An 18,917-nucleotide genomic window follows, 5' to 3' on the forward strand; every position below is an offset into this window, starting at 1 on the left:
TTCAAACCACACATAAAAATACTGAGGTTTGCTCAGCGCTTGTTAAGCCTTTTGGAGGGACCGTGTGATCATGCTCCAATGAGGATGAGTGGGACAATTTTGGCAATACTGTCCAAATAAGACGCTTATTAACACTCAATTTCCAACTTGGAGAGGATTATAAGCCACGTGAGAAGCAGACCTTTTGTGAGATAACAGCCTCCAAAATGCTAAGTAATGGATACTAGTTAATAAGTCAGTTAATAAGTCTTTTTGTGTTGTTAAAGCCCCTGAGCAGTAGGTCTGTTCTGTTCTGCTGTCTGCCTCAGAGTGTGAGTTCGTAAAAGTTTAGTGATAAATACCTACCTGCTTTGTGCATGTATATTTAATCTAACAAGTGCAAGGACACCGTGAGTAAAAGCTATTGCTATTTAAAAGAGTAGTTTTTCTAGCAGACCTTCATGAGATATGAACATCCATCTCTTACATCTTATGAGCCATGTGTAAGATGCTCAGTTTCCGACTTGGGGAAGGTTACAAGCCACTTGGGAGGCAAAATTTTGCAAAAATCAGAAAAGCCAACCGAAAATGGACACTGGGCCATGCTAAGATTGAAATACACAAAGCCAAGTTTTTTACCTCTCTGCTGGAGGAGTTGTTCTTCCTTTGTAGTGGGTGTCATGATTTTCGTACCCATCAGCTCTTTTCTCTAAATATATATATTCCCTAATTCCACTATTGCACTCCATTTTCAAGTAGAGCAGAAATCTGTAGACATTCAAGGATCCAATATTTAGTGCCCCCCCCAAGCTAGATGTCTCCTATTCCTGGAAAGGTCCTGTCAGTTGGTATGTTGGGATCTGGAAATTGGCCTCTGATGAGAAATTGACTCAGCAGTGCAAGAAAGCCTGAAGAGAAATTTGCACGTACAAATTCTCAGTAACGTTCCAATTTATTATCTCTGTAAAAGATAAAACGTTCCCGTTCTGGAGCGAGTCTTTAGTTCCTGTTTTGTAATCTCGTACAGCAGCCTTTGAGGTTCTGTATCTTGTGAAGACCTTTTCTGTGTTCCTATCGCACTGGGACACACTTGCTGTTTTGTAGGGTTTTGTGAGTTCTCTTGTTGTTTTGCATAAGAAAAGGAAACCGCAACCCAACCAGAGGGCAGGTTATTGACTCCCTGAATCTGGTCATACGGTGACATGTCCCTTGTTGCCAGTGTGTGGACTGGCCCTGGGTCAGAAAGAGCATGCACCATGAATTTGCAGTGAATTTTGCACGAATTTTGTGAAGGGTGTGTGTGTGTGTGTGTGTGTGTGAGAGAGAGAGAGAGAGAGAGAGAGAGAGAGAGAGAGAGAGAGAGAGAATTAACTAACACAGCCACATGCATTCCTTGCCGGCCACTGGAACAAAGATTATTATTTCTTCAAAGAGCTGTCCTCCTTCCCATGGCCCTTAGCTGACCCTCCTTCCTCTCTGCATCTCATTCCCAGCATTGACTTCAGCTCCTTCAGCCATCCTTTCTCTGCACTCGTGGGTCGTGTCGACCTTTTCGGTGCAGGCAGGCTGCCGAAATGGCAAGCCCACTGTTCTGCTGACCCAGGCAGAGGAGACTTTATCTGTGCAGTCATCCTGCAAAGGGCTGAGAGTAGCATTCTGAATTTGGAACAGACCCCTGTGTGGAAGTTCATGTAAAGCCACTGTATATTGAGTCAGGCCATTGGTCTCTTGAGTGGCAGCTGTCCTTCAAAACCTGAGGAGGAAGAAGAGGCAGCACTTTCTGTTTCGCCTCGGGCACTAAAATATCCTCAACCAGCCCTGGCCACGAAAGAGATTTAGGTTGCAGCAGAGAGAGCCTGTGGTCCTCTAGATATTGATGGACCCCCTTCTCTCTAAGCCACAGCCAGCATGACCAATGTCCAGAGCTCATGCAAATTGTAATTTGACCTGTTGGCAGACCAAACGTCGTATGAAGACTGGCAACATCAACCCCGCTGTGTGGGAATCCTTTGCAGAAAGCTGCAATGCCAGGAGACAGACAGGACCTGTATCCACAGTAGTGACCAGAGGATGAATGACTGCTGGGAGGAGTGCAGAGAGAAGAAATGCCAGGGCACATCTGCAGCAGCACAACCAGATGCCTTCATCTGCCCCAGCTGAAACAAAACATATCTCTCCCATAAAGTAAAGGTAAAGGGACCCCTGACCATTAGGTCCAGTCGTGACCGACTCTGGGGTTGCGGCGCTCATCTCGCTTAACTGGCCGAGGGAGCCGGCGTACAGCTTCCGGGTCATGTGGCCAGCAGGACTAAGCCGCTTCTGGCGAACCAGAGCAGCGCCCGGAAACGCCGTTTTCCTTCCTGCCGGAGCGGTACCTATTTATCTACTTGCACTTTGACGTGCTTTCGAACTACTAGGTTGGCAGGAGCAGGGACCGAGCAACGGGAGCTCACCCAGTCGCAGGGAGAGATGCCCATGGAAGCCAAGCTATGTCATCCCTGGCAAGGGACCAAGGAGAGAGCTTCACCCGTCAGCTGTCAGAGCAGCCTGGCCTAGATCTTTCGGTGGCGTAAGGACACTGATGAAGGACCTCCCGCAAGTGGTGAAAGGTTTTAATGGCTGCGGCATGTTGCGGGCTATAAACACAGGATTCCGTGCCACAAGGTCAGTCTGCTGTTCCCACTGCTCCCTGGGGTTATTGTGCGACTTGCTCCGTCTTTTCCTATACCATGAATTTGGGGTGCGCGGCTGTTGCACTGGAACCACTAACCAGAACCTGCTCGTGCCACAGGTACCGCGGGAAAGGCAAGTCGCGTGTGTTCTTTGTGGGCAGGCCTGTAAAAAGTGGATGGTTCAAAACGGCCTGTGCATCTTCTCTATAAAACCGGACTATGGATTCCTGCTTCAAAGTCTAGCTAAATGGACCGTCTGTGGACTATTACGTTACCAGCACCGTTTTCCAAAGCAGCCCAGGTTGCCACGACACCGCCATATGTCTTCTTTACCCAGCTAGCCCAAATCCTGTATAAAAAGTTGATTTTTTAATATATACAGCGGTACCTCAGATTACATACGCTTCAGGTTACAGACTCCGCTAACCCAGAAATAGTACCTCGGGTTAAGAACTTTGCTTCAGGGTGAGAACAAAAATCGCATGGTGGCGGTGCAGCGGCAGCAGGAGGCCTCATTAGCTAAAGTGGTGCTTCAGGTTAAGAACAGTTTCAGGTTAAGAACGGACCTCCGGAACGAATTAAGTACTTAACCCGAGGTACCACTGTATCCCTATAAGGGATCTGCTTAGCGGCTAAACAGGAGAAAGGCAATTGCTTTTGAGAATTATCAAAAGAGAGAGAAATTTTTGGTGAAATTATCACAGGTGGGCTGCAGGTTTTGCATTGGGTTCCACTTATTTTCAGAGATCTGAAGGGTGGTTGGAAGTGTCCTTTCCTTCCATTCTTTTTTTAAAAGTCTTTTTTAAATGTTTTATTAAATTATTTTAATGTAAAACAACATTGTACAGTTAATGAAATATCCCACCCTCAGAAGCTGATGTTTAGGCAGTACTTGCAGAATAACAGCCAAATAACATAAGCTTTTCTTCCAAACTGCTATTTGTATTGAAGGCAATAAACAGATTAAGTTAATCAAAAAGTTTTATAATGTGCAGGGAGTCCTCTATTTTCCTTTTTAGCTATGTATGCAATAAAGCTGCATCATTCAATTACAAATAAGTCTTTGTGCTTCAAGTCCTGCATCAATTTTATTTTATTATTTTTTCCAGTAGTGCTATTTGCCTTACTTTTGGTATAAAAAATAAGATGATGATGATGATGATGATGATGATGATGATGATGATGATGATTCCAGTAATCTCATTATTATGAGCCCGGCTGCCAGTAGAAGAGAATTTATGGAAGGTGTCTGTATGTTAATATTATCTCCCTTGAAAGACATTTAGAGACATTTTGTCCAATAATTAGCTGTAAGTCACTTTGGGTTGCCCTGGGCTAATTTTAATAAATAAAAGGTCTGCGCTCTGCAGCCTTCCTCGATCCCCATGTGTCGATTAAAACCCAGGGAAGATGCTTCAGGTAACGCCTTCCAAGGTTTCTTTTCCCAAATCAGGAAGTAGAGGTTGCCAGGGAGGCTGCAGAGCAAGGGAAAAGGTTAAACAGGGTAGCCAGAGGTGATGAACAATGGCCCGTAACAAGATAATGGACCGGAGGCAGCCAAAAGGCATTCTCAGATGCAAGTCTCCATGCACAGAGAACAACCCTGGCTCTGCAAGACCCCACAGCAGAATACAGTGATACCTTGGGTCTCAAACTTAATCTGTTCCGGAAGTCCGTTCCAAAATCAAAGCATTCCAAAACCAAGGCGCGCTTTCCCATAGAAAGTAATGCAAAACGGATTAATCCGTTCCAGACTTTTAAAAGCAACCCCTAAAACAGCAATTTAACATGGATTTTACTATCTAACGAGACCATTGATCCATAAAATGAAAGCAATAAACAATGCACTGTACTATAAAATAAATAAGACAGTATTGTAGATGATAAAAAATAAAAAATTACCTGCACTGATGATAGTCATTGTTTGGTTGGGGGACTTTTATCCATTTCTGCAGTCACACAATCAATCAATCAGTAGCAGAACTGGGTTCCGCACAGTCACAAAAACAAATTAACCGAAAAAGCCTCAAAAACAAAAACGCAAAATAAATAGCAAAAACAAAAGCGCCAAACTTAATCTATTCCGGAAGTCTGTTTGACTTCTGAAATGTTCGAAAACCAAGGCACAGCTTCTGATTGGTGCAGGTGCCCCGGAAACAATAGCCAACAGCTGCATCGGATGTTCAGCTTCCAAAAAGCATTCAAAAGCCAGAACATTTACTTCTGGGTTTTCGGCGTTTGAGAACCAAGGTGTTTGAGAGCCAAGGTGTTTGAGAACCAAGGTACCACTGTACATGAATTTACCGGGAATGGTTTTTGGTCTGTGTGGCTCGATGCTGAAGCCAAAGCGGCTTGCCTAGATTGCTGACTACTGTCCGTTCATCAGCTTCACCAACTCTCGGAGCTCAGGAGGTACCAAACAGGTGATGAGCAGCTTCATGTCTATCTCAGCTGTAGTGATGCCCTATCTGCAAAACCCACAACCAGTATCCTTTCCTTGGTAAAAGGATCTGGAGTGCCAACTTGGCCCTGCAACTGTGGGCACCCGGGGCTGTGGGTGCCATGCACCAAAATTTGTGGATGCCCACCTTCAGAATCAGAAAAGTTTCAGAAAGAGACAGAGTTAAATGTGGTTTAAAAAGTAAGATACCTAGGGGTAAACATAACAGCCAAGAATCTGAGTTTATTTAAGGATAACTATGAAAAGTGTTGGTTAGAAATTAAAAGGGATTTAGAAGGTTGGTCAAGATTGAAACTTTCCTTGTTGGGCCGAAACTTTCCTTGTATTGCCAAAAATGCTGTTTCTGTTCCAGACTCTACAGATTGTGGATAAAGTGGAGTGTTTCGGGAGGTGGCAAAGAGATATCTCCAAATTTGTCTGGCAGGGCAAAAAGCCCAGAATTAAGTTTAAGATATTAACTGATGCTAAAGAAAGAGGGGGGGGGTTGCCCTGCCAGACTTAAGGTTGTATTATGAATCAGCAGCTTTTTGCTGGTTGAAAGATTGGCTGCTTCTTGAAAACACTGATGTTTTGGATTTGGAAGGTTTTAACAATGCTTATGGATGGCATGCATATTTGTGGTATGACAAGGTTAAAAGTCATAAGGCTTTCAAGAACCATATTGTCAGGAAAGCAGTGTTCAATGTCTGGATAAAATATAAAGACTTGCTGGAAAACAAGACCCCAAGGTGGTTATCACCAATGGAAGCTAAGGCCCAGAAAAGACTCAATATGGAGGCCAAATGGCCGAAATATTGGGAAATATTAGAAAAAGATGGAGATAATTGGAGGCTGCAGAGTTTGGAGAAATTAAAAGATAAAGTGTGAGATTGGTTACATTATGCTCAGATTAAAGAGGTTTTTAATTTGGATAAAAAGATAGGATTCCAGGTGGAAAAATCGAAGTTGGAAACAGAATTGTTAGAACCTAAGACTAAGGTACTCTCAAGAATGTACAACTTGCTGTTAAAATGGAATACACAAGATGAAACGGTTAAATCAGCTATGACAAAATGGGCACAGGACATTGGGTATAATATCATGTTTGCTGACTGGGAAAGGTTATGGTATGAAGTTCACGGCATGTAATGCCTTGAAAGAAAATATTATGAAAATGATATATAGGTGGTACATGACTCCAGTCAAGCTTGCAAAAATATATCATCTGTCTGACAATAAATGTTGGAAATGTAAAGAAACTGAAGGAACGTTCTTTCACCTCTGGTAGACTTGCCCTAGAGTGAAGGCTTTCTGGGAAATGATATATAATAAGCTGAAAAAGGTATTTAAGTATACCTTCCCTAAGAAACCAGAGGCCTTCCTTTTGGGCATTGTTGGCCAGAGGGTGTTAAAGAAGGACCGAACATTCTTTATGTATGCAACAACAGCAGCAAGGATACTTGTCGCCAAACATTGGAAAACCCAAGACTTGCCCACACTGGAAGAATGGCAGATGCAACTGATAGACTATATGGAACTAGCAGAAATGACTGGCAGAATCCGAGACCTGGGAGAGGAAGCAGTGGAAGAGGATTGGAAGAAATTTAAAGACTATTTACAAAAATATTGCAAATTGTATGAGTGTTAAGAAGGATGCAAGATTGAAAATAACATGGCACCACTAAGCTAGTTGAAAAGAGTATGAGGACAAGTGAAATTTAGGAAAAGATAAATTTTGGATAAATTTTATGTCTAAATTAAGTATTTAAGTTTTAGATAAAAGTGTCTAAAGTTAGGGACACAATATTGGAAAATTACAAAATAAGAATTGAAACAAGGTGATAAATTGCTGATTAAAGTTTTATAAATCAGGAACGCAAGAACGAGAGATGTGAGGAAGTCCAAAGAGCGAAGAAAATATGGTTATTATCTAATTGATTCTGTTGTGGTATGCTTTTTGTATAAGGTGTAAGTGTTTTTTCTTTTTTTCTTTTTTTCCTTTTTTTTCTTTATTGTATTAATAAAATCTTTAATAAATATTTTTTAAAAAAAAAACAACAAAATTTGTGGATGCCCAGCCCCCTCATGGGCAATTTTGTTGGTGCTCAAATACCCAGGTCCCCAAGGAGTTTGCACCTATGGAAACGATATTGCCTCTCCTCAGCCGCCCTGCTTGGAAAGCAGAGGGGCAGCCCCCCCTCCCCGAGAGAGAGAAAGAGAGAGAGAGGACTGTTTTCTTTGGCAATGTAGACCCATTTGCACAAGTATAGCACGAAATTAAAAGACGCCTGCTTCTTGGGAGAAAAGCAATGATAAACCTAGACAGCATCTTAAAAAGCAGAGACATCACCTTGCCAACTAAGGTCTGTATAGTTAAAGCCATGGTTTTCCCAGTAGTGATGTATGGAAGTGAGAGCTGGACCATAAAGAAGGCTGATCGCCGAAGAATTGATGCTTTTGAATTCTGGTGCTGGAGGAGACTCTTGAGAGTCCCATGGATTGCAAGAAGATCAAACCTCTCCATTCTGAAGGAAATCAGCCCTGAGTGCTCACTGGAAGGACAGATCCTGAAGCTGAGGCTCCAAGACTTTGGCTACTTCATGAGAAGAGAAGACTCCCTGGAAAAGACCCTGATGTTGGGAAAGATGGAGGGCACAAGGAGAAGGGGACAACAGAGGATGAGATGATGGGACAGTGTTCTCGAAGCTACAAACATGAGTCTGACCAAACTGCGGGAGGCAGTGGAAGACAGGAGTGCCTGGGGTGCTCTGGTCCAGGGGGTCACGAAGAGTCGGACACGACTCAACAACTAAACAACAACAAAGCATTGCAAAAATCCATTTGCTGCATTGATAAAGCGATGTCTATTTTATTTTTAAAAGCTTAAATGGGAAGAAAACGCATATGCACGCTATCCTTGGCCACTTGCGCATGGCTTGCGCATGACGTGGACTTTGCTGAGGCATGTTGTCAGAGCTGCCCCTAGGTCCCAGCTCACAGAGGACCAACGCTAGGCTGTCGTAATGTACAAAAGTCTGTATTGAAGTTCAGTTTCCATTTCAAAGCCGCAGCGTGCAGCCCTACGTCTTAAACCCTAGATCGGCAAAGTCCCGTCTGAGTCTCCTCCCCTCTGACACCAGTTTAAGATCCTAGCCCTGCTCCACCTTTTCCGCTGCTCTCTCCTCCTCTGGGTCCTCCTGCTCGCTGGGGCATTGCCCTTTCTGGACTCTTCCGACGCTGAGTCGCTTAGCTCCTCCCCCTGCCTCCGGCGGGCTTTAGGACCCGGTTCCCAATCCTCATTCTCTGTTGTCCCGCGCTCCTGTACATTTGAACTTGCCTCTCGCGCCAACCCAGTGACCTTTCTCCTAACCGTTACACTACTTCTGTCACTGCTTCCCTCTTCCGGGATGCTGCCCTTCCCTCCGTTGTCCGACTCTCCGATGGAGGCGTGGTCACCCCTGCCTCATCTTCTCTCCCTGGTGGGGAGTGCACTGGCCCCGATACTTGGGACCCTTCCCCCCCACTCTGCTCTGGTGGGGAGGCTGGTCCTGATTTCCAAATACTGCTCTGGGAGTCCCTGCTGCTCCCTTGCTCCTGGGGCGTTCCCCTTGGGAACCCCCTACCTCTGGCCACTGGCGCCCCCTTCTGTGAATCTTCCGATTCGCTTGAGAGGCTCATGGAATCCCTTGGCCCACTGTCCTCTTCTCCTACGCTCCACTCGGATTCTTCCCCTTCGCTCTCCATTCCCTCTCTTCCCTGTGCCTCTGCTCCTGAGCCCCTGATACATGTGATTGGCCACTGTGGGGAAAAGGATTCCAAATAAGACAGAGGCCGTTGTCTGATCCAGCAACCAGGCTTTCCTGATGTTCTTGTGGAATGCCTTTAGGATTGGAAGGGTTGATTGGAAACAAATGCAGTTCTGTCTGGATTTACTCAAAGATGTTATTTCTGGGGAAAGGGGAAACACATGATGAATGGATGAGGATGGGGGGCGAGGAGGAGGGGGGCGCCTGCATATTTTGGATGGTGTCAGGCCATTCCCAAACTGTGCATCAGAGCACGAGAATGTATCACGCAAGGACGGCTCGTGCGCTTCCGTGAATGATAAGAAAAAACAGCAGGGCCTGCAACAGAGTGTTGCAGCACGAGTGCATCTGTTCAGCATTGCATGCTTTCTTCTAGAATGTTCCATGCCACCCCCATCCCCACACCCCCCTTTGGCTGCAGAGCCATCATAGCACAGCACCTGAGTCTGCTAGCGGGATTACATATGAGGGATATTATGTTCGGGTGTCATTATTCCGGGTTATTGTTCAATGGCTTCAGGGTGTTTTGCAGGAAGCAATTAACAAACGAAATCTTCATTTATTTATTTCATAAAATAAATAAGCACCACTTGATTGTTGTTGTTTTTTTTAAAAAAGAACCTCAAAGCGGTTTACAAAAAAAAGAAAAATAAGATGGCCAATAAGAAAAATCAACAATAATAATTTAAGACTTTTGAAAAGTTAAAGTGACAATAGACTTAAAAAAAACAGATTAAAACTCGTATCAGCTTTTTAAACATCTGCGTAGGCTTTTCTAAACAAGAATGGTTTTATCAGGCAGCAGAAAAATTGCAGTGAAGGCCCTGGCATGATATCAATAAGCAGGGAGGAGAGAGAATATGTGTACGTGTGTGGATAGCCAGAGAGATCTGGGATAGCTCAATCAGTAGAGCATGAGACTGTTAATCTTAGGGCAGTGGCATAGCGTGGGTTGTCAGCACCCGGGGCAAGGCAAGTACTTTGCACCCCCTAACCCGTGGATTTGCGCCCCCTAACCTGTGGATTTGCTCCCCCTAACCCTAACCCCCAGATGTTGCGCCCGGTGCGGCCGGCCCCCCCCACGCTACGCCACTGTCTTAGGGTCATGAGCCTCACGTTGGGGAAAAGATTCCTGCATTGCAGGAGGTTGGACTAGATGTGGCCTAGAACCCTCGTACCTACGGGACCGCCTCTCCTGGTCTGCCCCGTGGAGGACCTGAAGGTCGCAACTGGCCCCGACGTGGTGGACGCTCTGTCACAAGAGACCAGGGCCCTGCGGGACTTGACATCTTTCCACAGGGCCTGCAAGACAGAGCTGTTCCGCCTGGCCTTTGGTTTGGACTCAGTCTGACCCTTAGGTTTCCCTCCCCTTATGGTCTTGATCTATAGGCTACTTTTAAAATGAGGCTGCATTTTAAAATGCTTTTTAACTTGTATCTTAAATTGGTTTGTTTTGTTTTCTGTTATGTTTTTACTGTAATTTTACTGGTGTTAGCCGCCCTGAGCCCAGCTCTGGCCGGAGAGGGTGGGGTATACAGTAGTACCTCAGGTTACATACACTTCAGGTTACATACACTTCAGGTTACAGACTCCGCTAACCCAGAAATAGTGCTCCAGGTTAAGAACTTTGCTTCAGGATGAGAACAGAAATTGGGCTCCGGCGGCACGGCAGCAGGAGGAGGCCCCATTAGCTAAAGTGGTGCTTCAGGTTAAGAACAGTTTCAGGTTAAGAACAGACCTCCGGAACGAATTACAGTGGTGCCTCGCAAGACGAAATTAATCCGTTCCGTGAGGCTCTTCGTATAGCGGTTTTTTCGTCTTGCGAAGCAAGCCCATTGACAGATTAGCAGATTAGCGCTACAGCTGTCAAGCGGCTTCCAGCGATCAGCTGTTAAGCGGCTTATCAGCAGAACAGCTGATAAGCGGCTTAGCGGCTTAAGAAAAGGGCGAAAAAAGCGAAAAAAACCCGCCGGGGGGATGCAAGATTTTTTTCGTCTTGCGAAGCAACCCCATAGGGGATTTCGTTTTGCGAAGCGCCTCCAAAACGGAAAACCCTTTCGTCTAGCGGGTTTTTCGTCTTGCGAGGCGTTCGTCTTGCGGGGCACCACTGTAAGTACTTAACCCGAGGTACCACTGTAAGTAAAATTTATTATTATTATCTGATGACCCTTGTGGTCTTTTCCAGTTCTTAGATAGATGATAGATAGATGATAGATAGATAGATAGATAGATAGATAGATAGATAGATAGATAGATGATAGAGAGATAGATAGATGATAGATAGATAGATAGATAGATAGATAGATAGATAGATAGATAGATGATAGATAGATAGATAGATAGATAGATAGATAGATAGATAGATAGATAATAGATAGATGATAGATGATAGATGATAGATTGATAGATATAGATAGATAGATAGATAGATAGATAGATAGATAGATAGAGATAGATGATAGATAGATAGATGATAGATAGATAGATAGATAGATAGATAGATAGATAGATAGATAGAGATAGAGACATGATAGATAGATAGATAGATAGATAGATAGATAGATAGATGATAGATAGATAGATAGATGATAGATAGATAGATAGATAGATAGATAGATAGATAGATAGATAGATAGATAGATGATAGATAGATAGATAGATGATATAGATAGATAGATAGATAGATAGATAGATAGATAGATAGATGATAGATAGATAGATAGATAGATAGATAGATAGATAGATAGATAGAGGTAAAGGAACCCCTGACCATTAGGTCCAGTCGTGGCCAATTCTGGGGTTGCGGCGCTCATCTCGCTTTACTGGCCGAGGGAGCCGGCGTACAGCTTCCAGGTCATGTGGCCAGCATGACTAAGCCGCTTCTGGAGAACCAGAGCAGCGCACGGAAACGCGTTTACCTTCCCGCCAGAGCGGTACCTATTTATCTACTTGCACTTTGACTTACTTTCGAATTGCTAGGTTGGCAGGAGCAGGGACCGAACAATGGGAGCTCACCCCGTCGCGGGGATTCGAACAGCTGACCTTCTGATAGGCAAGCCCTAGGCTCTGTGGTTTAACCCACAGCGCCACCCGCGTCCCTTAGATGATAGATAGATAACATAAAAGTGCCCTATCACAAGTTTGGATACTGTCCTTCTGCTCCCCACTTACTCACATACCGCCCCCCCCCAACTGCAGACAGTGTTTGTGTAGACCAGCTGTACCCAATTCTGCTGCCCTCCAGATGTTTTCAGCTGGTCCGGCCTAGAACTAAGCCTTTTTAAAAAAAAGCAATATAAGACTTTCCTCATTGAGCTTCTGTAGCGCATGATCTGCATGTCGGATGTTCGTGGGGACTGTTCATAAGCCTTTTTGCCCCTTCCCAGTCTGCCTGGGTGGGGCTGGCTATAGAGCTAAGGATGTCAAATAAGAGAGCACAGCGAGAGAGGCAAGCTGCCCTTCTTTGCGCAAGTGAGGGGAGGCCAGATGGAGCTGCTGGGGCTAAAAATAGAAAAGGTTCCAACAACATGGGTCAGAAACCACACACACGCCAAACATCTCAAAAGTGAGTCACTCTCCTTCCACAGAGTGAGATGACCATCAGGCTGCTGACTCACTGGTGTTGAGTCAGCCCACTGGCCGCAGTCACACCCTACACTGAGAGCATGAGGATACCGCTTTAAATGGCCGTGGTTTCCCCCAAAGAATCCTGGGAGCTGTAGTTCGCTATGGGTGCTGAGAAGTGTTAGGAGACCCCTTTATTCCCCTACAACTCCCAGGATTCCCTGGGAAAATGGACGGATTGTTAAACTGCTCTGAGAGGTCTGGAATGATTCCATTACAGTGGTACCTCTGGTTATGTACTTAATTCGTTCCGGAGGTCCATTCTTAACCTGAAACTGTTCTTAACCTGAAGCACCACTTTAGCTAATAGGGCCTCCCACTGCCACTGCGCAATTTCTGTTCTCATCCTGAAGCAAAGTTCTTAACCCGAGGTACTATTTCTGGGTTAGTGGAGTCTGTAACCTTAAGTGTCTGTAACCTGAAGTGTATGTAACCCGAGGTACCACTGTATTTTTCAAGAGGAGTGCCATAGCTCAGTGGCAGAGCAGCTGCCTTGAATTCAGAAAGTTCCATGTTCAGTCCCTGCTGGCATCTCCTGGTAGGGTTGAGAGAGACTCGGGGACAAGACTAAGTGAGATGGTCTGTGAAATATACTCAGAGTCGAGTGTGAATTTCATGCTATTTATTCAGCTTATAGTAGCAACGAATGAAACTTTCCCCAAAACATCTAGCTATATATACATTAGGGACGCGGGTGGCGCTGTGGGTTAAACCACAGAGCCTAGGACCTGCCGATCAGAAGGTCGGCGGTTTGATTCCCCATGACGGGGTGAGCTCCCGTTGCTCGCTCCCTGCTCCTGCCAACCTAGCAGTTCGAAAGCACGTCAAAGTGCAAGTAGATAAATAGGTACCGCTTCTGCGGGAAGGTAAATGGCGTTTCCATGCGCTGCTCTGGTTCTCCAGAAGCGGCTTGGTCATGCTGGCCACATGACCCGGAAGTTGTGCGCTGGCTCCCTCGGCCAGTAAAGCTAGATGAGCGCCGCAACCCCAGAGTCGGCCACGACTGGACCTAATGGTCAGGGGTCCCTTTACCTTTATCTTTATCCAATTCCTCATGTAGAAATTAATCAGGGCTTTCGTCTGCGTGTCTCCTAAAATATGCATTTTTTGTATACTATTTTGCAAATCTCAGTGAGAGTCGGGAGTCCAAAACCAACTTGCAGAGGTCCCTCTAAAGTCCTGTTTTTCTTTCTTTGCTTGAACACACACACACAAACACACGTGCCGTTTTTAGAAAAGAGCTCTATCCAAGGATGGCTCATGGTGCAGAATTGAACCATCTTCCCACAAAACTGACCAGTTTGGAGCTTTCTGCACCCCCTGCCTTTCAACCGGTTCTTTTCATTGCTTGGAAAGTAGCCCCTTTGCGCTGCCCCTGGGAGAGGACCTTTGTGGTCGGTCGGATCTAAGAAGACCTTTCCTGGCCCCAGACTGACGATGGGAAAGTTAGAGGCATAAACATTCTCACTCCCCCTCAGCTTAAAAAATGAGCATCTTTATCAGGTCTTCTTTTTTGTCTCTGTCAGCAGATGATCGAGACTCACTAGAAAATTGTGGTTTAAAGGCAGCAAACGGGATGGACAGATCCTTTGCTTTCAAAAAGTAAAAGCTTTCCCCCTGTATGGCAGCCCTAGGGGAGATGGAAGAAGGTCTCTTGCCTTGCCAAAGAAATCTTCTTCTTCTTCTTTGGCGTTCACTCATAGCCGAGTAAGATTGTCTTCCATAATCACGGTTTTAACAGAGTCCGTAAGTGACTGTGGAGGCCAATTCTGGATCCCCACATCCTTCCACAGTGGGGACATTGGTTTCCGGGCAGGAATTGATCACGGTGTGGATTTGCCAAGTGTGCCTTCCTCTTAGCACGTTTCTCCCTTGCGTCCTGAGTTCATAGAATAGAATCATAGAATCATAGAATCATAGAATCATAGAATCATAGAGTTGGAAGAGACCACCAGGGCCATCGAGTCCAACCCCCTGCCAAGCAGGAAACACCATCAGAGCACTCCTGACATATGGTTGTCAAGCCTCTGCTTAAAGACCTCCAAAGAAGACCACCACACTCCTTGGCAGCAAATTCCACTGTCGAACAGCTCTTACTGTCAGGAAGTTCTTCCTAATGTTTAGGTGGAATCTTCTTTCTTGTAGTTTGGATCCATTGCTCCGTGTCCGCTTCTCTGGAGCAGCAGAAAACAACCCTTCTCCCTCCTCTATGTGACATCCTTTTATATATTTGAACATGGCTATCATATCACCCCTTAACCTCCTCTTCTCCAGGCTGAACATGCCCAGCTCCCTTAGCCGTTCCTCATAGGGCATCGTTTCCAGGCCTTTGACCATTTTGGTTGCCCTCCTCTGGCCACGTTCCAGTTTGTCAGTGTCCTTCTTGAACTGTGGTGCCCAGAACTGGACACAGTACTCCAGGTGAGGTCTGACCAGAGCAGAATACAGTGGCACTATTACTTCCCTTGATCTAGATGCTACACTCCTATTGATGCAGCCCAGAATTGCATTGGCTTTTTTAGCTGCCGCGTCACACTGTTGGTTCATGTCAAGTTTGTGGTCAACCAAGACTCCTAGATCCTTTTCACATGTACTGCTCTCAAGCCAGGTGTCACCCATCTTGTATTTGTGCCTTTCTTTTTTTTTTGCCCAAGTGCAATACTTTACATTTCTCCCTGTTCGAGTGTCTTCAAAGCTCACGACACCTTTGGTCAAGGCTGTTCTCTCGGAGGTCATTTCCCTGAAGTGTCATGGGGATGCTTTGCTGCCCAGAGGAACTTGGGGCGATTCCAACAACTGCAAAACTTGATGTTCCTGGTCTTTTCTGGTGCAAAGATCAACGCCAACCCTGCCCGAGGGTCTCTCATGGGCATCTATCTGGGTGGTCATTGCGAGAACAGAATGCTGCAGTGATCATGGAGCCCAAGAAAGTAAAATCTCTCACTGCCTCCATTTCTTCCCCTTCTATTTGCCAGGAGTTGATGGGCCCAGTGGCCACGATCTTAGTTTTTTTTATGTTGAGCTTCAGACCATATTTTGCGCTCTCCTCTTTCACCCTCATTAAAAGGTTCTTTAATTCCTCCTCACTTTCTGCCATCAAGGTTGTGTCATCTGCATATCTAAGGTTGTTGATATTTCTTCTGGCAATCTTAATTCTTGCCTATCACTCTGTAAATAAAGTTTAAACACAGTGTTCTCCAGTGGTTTGCAAAGGGGGCAATAGCGCCCCCTAGGGGCCAGTGCGAATACCTGGCAGGTGGCCTCTAGGAGGCTAGGAGGTGGAAATGACAGCAAGACCTCAGAAAGCTGGTATTCCAGTTTTGTTGAATTAATTAATTAAATTACATAGCTTTGATTGGAGTTTGAATGAGTGTGAAATTAAGTGCTACAGCTTTGAATTTTATTGTGCTATCATCTTCCTTTTTTAAAAAAATCACTTTTATTTGATTTTACAGATATAAAGTTATAACAGTACCAAATACAGTGGTACCTCGGGTTACATACACTTCAGGTTACAGACCCCGCTAACCCAGAAATAGTACTTTGCTTCAGGATGAGAACAGAAATCGTGCAGTGGCAGCGGGAGGCCCCATTAGCTAAAGTGGTGCTTCAGGTTAAGAACAGTTTCAGGTTAAGTACAGACCTCCGGAACGAATTAAGTACTTAACCCGAGGTACCACTGTACATATCTATATATAGAGATTTATCTGAATTTTGAGACTTCCCACAATTCCCTCCATGGGTCCTATTGTAAACATTTTCAGCTGCATATCATTTTATAATATATATTTTGTATCTGTCCATATTGTCCATATTATTTCTTATGTTACAACCCTGCTAATGTTTTCATCTGCTTGCAGTGGTCTCCTAAATAAATTATAATTTTTCCCATTCTTTCTTGAAGTTTTTGTCGTCTTGGTGCCTGAGCTTTCCGGTCAATTTTGCCATTTTGGCTTAATCCAATATCTTGGTTTGCCATTACAGGTAGGTAGCTGTGTTGGTCTGCTGTAGTCGAAACAAAATTAAAAAAATCCTTCCAGTAGCACCTTAGAGACCAGCTAAGCTTCTTATTGGTACGTGTGCATGCACACGAAAGCTCATACCGATAACAAATTTAGTTGGTCCCTAAGGTGCTACTGAAAGGAATTTTTTAACTTTATCTTGGTTTGCAATTCCTCTCTGGTAGGGACTCCTTCTTCTTTCCAAATAATAATAATAATAATAATAATAATAATAATAATAATAATTTATTATTTATACCCCGCCCATCTGGCTGGGCTTCCCCAGCCACTCTGGGCAGCTTCCAAAAAAATATTAAAATACCCTAATGCATCAAACATTAAAAGCTTCCCTAAACAGGGCTGCCTTCAGATGTCTTCTGAAAGTCTGGTAGTTGTTGTTCTCTTTGACATCTGGTGGGAGGGCGTTCCACAGGATGGGTGCCACTACCGAGAAGGCCCTCTGCCTCGTTCCCTGTAACTTGCCTTCTCGCAGCGAGGGAACCTCCAGAAGGCCCTCGGCACTGGACCTCATCCGTGCTGCATACATAAAAAGTCTTTTCTGCTCCTTTGGGTATGTCCAAAACAATTCCTAATAAAATAGTTTCTGGGTTGCTGTTTTTACAAAAGTTATTTTCAACATTTTTTCCATTTCATTATATATCATCTCCCAGAAAGCTTTTATTACCTTGCACGGCCACCACATGTGATAAAAGGTACCTTCTTTCTTTTTACATTTCCAGCAGGTATTTGTACTTGTTTTGTTGATGAAAGCACATGTTTTATATTCATTTTATATGTGCTATCATCTTCCTTAGTGGGCCATGTATACCGCTACTCTGAATAATGCTCCCTCTTTGCAGGCAGATGCGCTGCATGCAAAGGGGAGAAGCTACTGCACGCTTCCCCAACCTGGTGCCCTCCAGATGTTTTGGATTACAGTTCCCAGCAGCCTCGGCATCGTGCGGCTGTGCTGCCCGGGGCTTATGGGAGTTGCAGGCCAAGACTTCCGGAGAGCCCAAGGTTGGGGAAGTCTGAGTTTACCACAGTGCCTTGGGGCCAGACTGAGCCTCGCTCTGAAGTCTAAGGAATATATTTCTTTATCTCCTGGGAGGATACTGTTGCCATAACCCATCACGGAATGCGTATTACTGCACAATAATAAATAACAGGAAATGTCCCACAACAACCCAATTTAAACCGCTGCTGGTTCCATGGCAATGGTGGATTTGTGGAACTAACAAATAAATAACAAATAAGCATTAGGAGCTGAGCGGAAGGCAGTCGTATGTCCTTCTGCTCCCCCTTCTGCCGATTTTCTGTCAGTCATAGAATCGCAGAATCATAGAATTGTAGAGGTGGGAGGGATCTTCAAGGGTCAACTAGTTCAACCTAATAATAATAATAATAATAATATTTATACCCTGCCTAGGAAACCCAGCCACTCTGGGCAGCTCCCAACAGAATATTAAAAGTAAAGGTAAAGGGACCCCTGACCATTAGGTCCAGTCATGACCGACTCTGGGGTTGCGGCGCTATTGGCCAAGGGAGCTGGCATTTGTCGGCAGACAACTTCCGGGTCATGTGCCAGCATGATTAAGCCACGTCTGGCGAACCAGAGCAGCACATGGAAACGCCGTTTACCTTCCCGCCGGAGCGGTACCTATTTATCAACTTGCACTTTGACGTGCTTTCGAACTGTTAGGTTGGCAGGAGCAGGGACCGAGCGACGGGAGCTCAGCCCGTCGCAGGGATTCGAACTGCCGACCTTCTGATCAGCAAGTCCTAGGCTCTGTGGTTTAACCCACAGCGCCACCCACATCCCATAACAGAATATTAAAAACACAATAAAACACCAAACATAAAAAACCTCCCTAAACAGGGCTGCCTTCAGATGTCTTCTAAAAGTCAGACAGTTGTTTATTTCCTTGACATCTGATGCAGGAATCACAGCTAAAGAGATCCTTGACAGGTGCCCATCCAATCTCTGCTTTAAAACCTCCAAATCTCTGCTTTAAAACCTACCTTCTGAAGGAGACTGTCTTCATTCTAAGGGAGCCCCAACTCCAAGTAATAGTCAGGGGTCCCTGCAGCTCCCCATCACTTCTCGAATGGAGTGTGCATAACAGTTTTATAACTCTGGTGAGCACACAACTTGCACTGCTTTGCCTCTCCATATATATCAAGTTGTTGCAATGTGACATGTAGCAATATTCTGTCCTCCAGGTGCTGTTTGGGCACATATGAGGAGGCCTTGGACTGTCCCCTCTCCAGGAAACGTTTCTTGGCTCAACTGTCACAACATTTCCCCTGCCAGATGACACACTGGAAGCAGCTTCCAGGGATCTGGAGGGAGCCCTGTGGCCGCAAAGCCATTCCCAACATGTGGATAGTCTTC

Source organism: Podarcis gaigeae, assembly GCF_964106915.1.
Source record: "Podarcis gaigeae genome assembly, chromosome: 1".
In the NCBI taxonomy this organism is placed as follows: Eukaryota; Metazoa; Chordata; class Lepidosauria; order Squamata; family Lacertidae; genus Podarcis; species Podarcis gaigeae.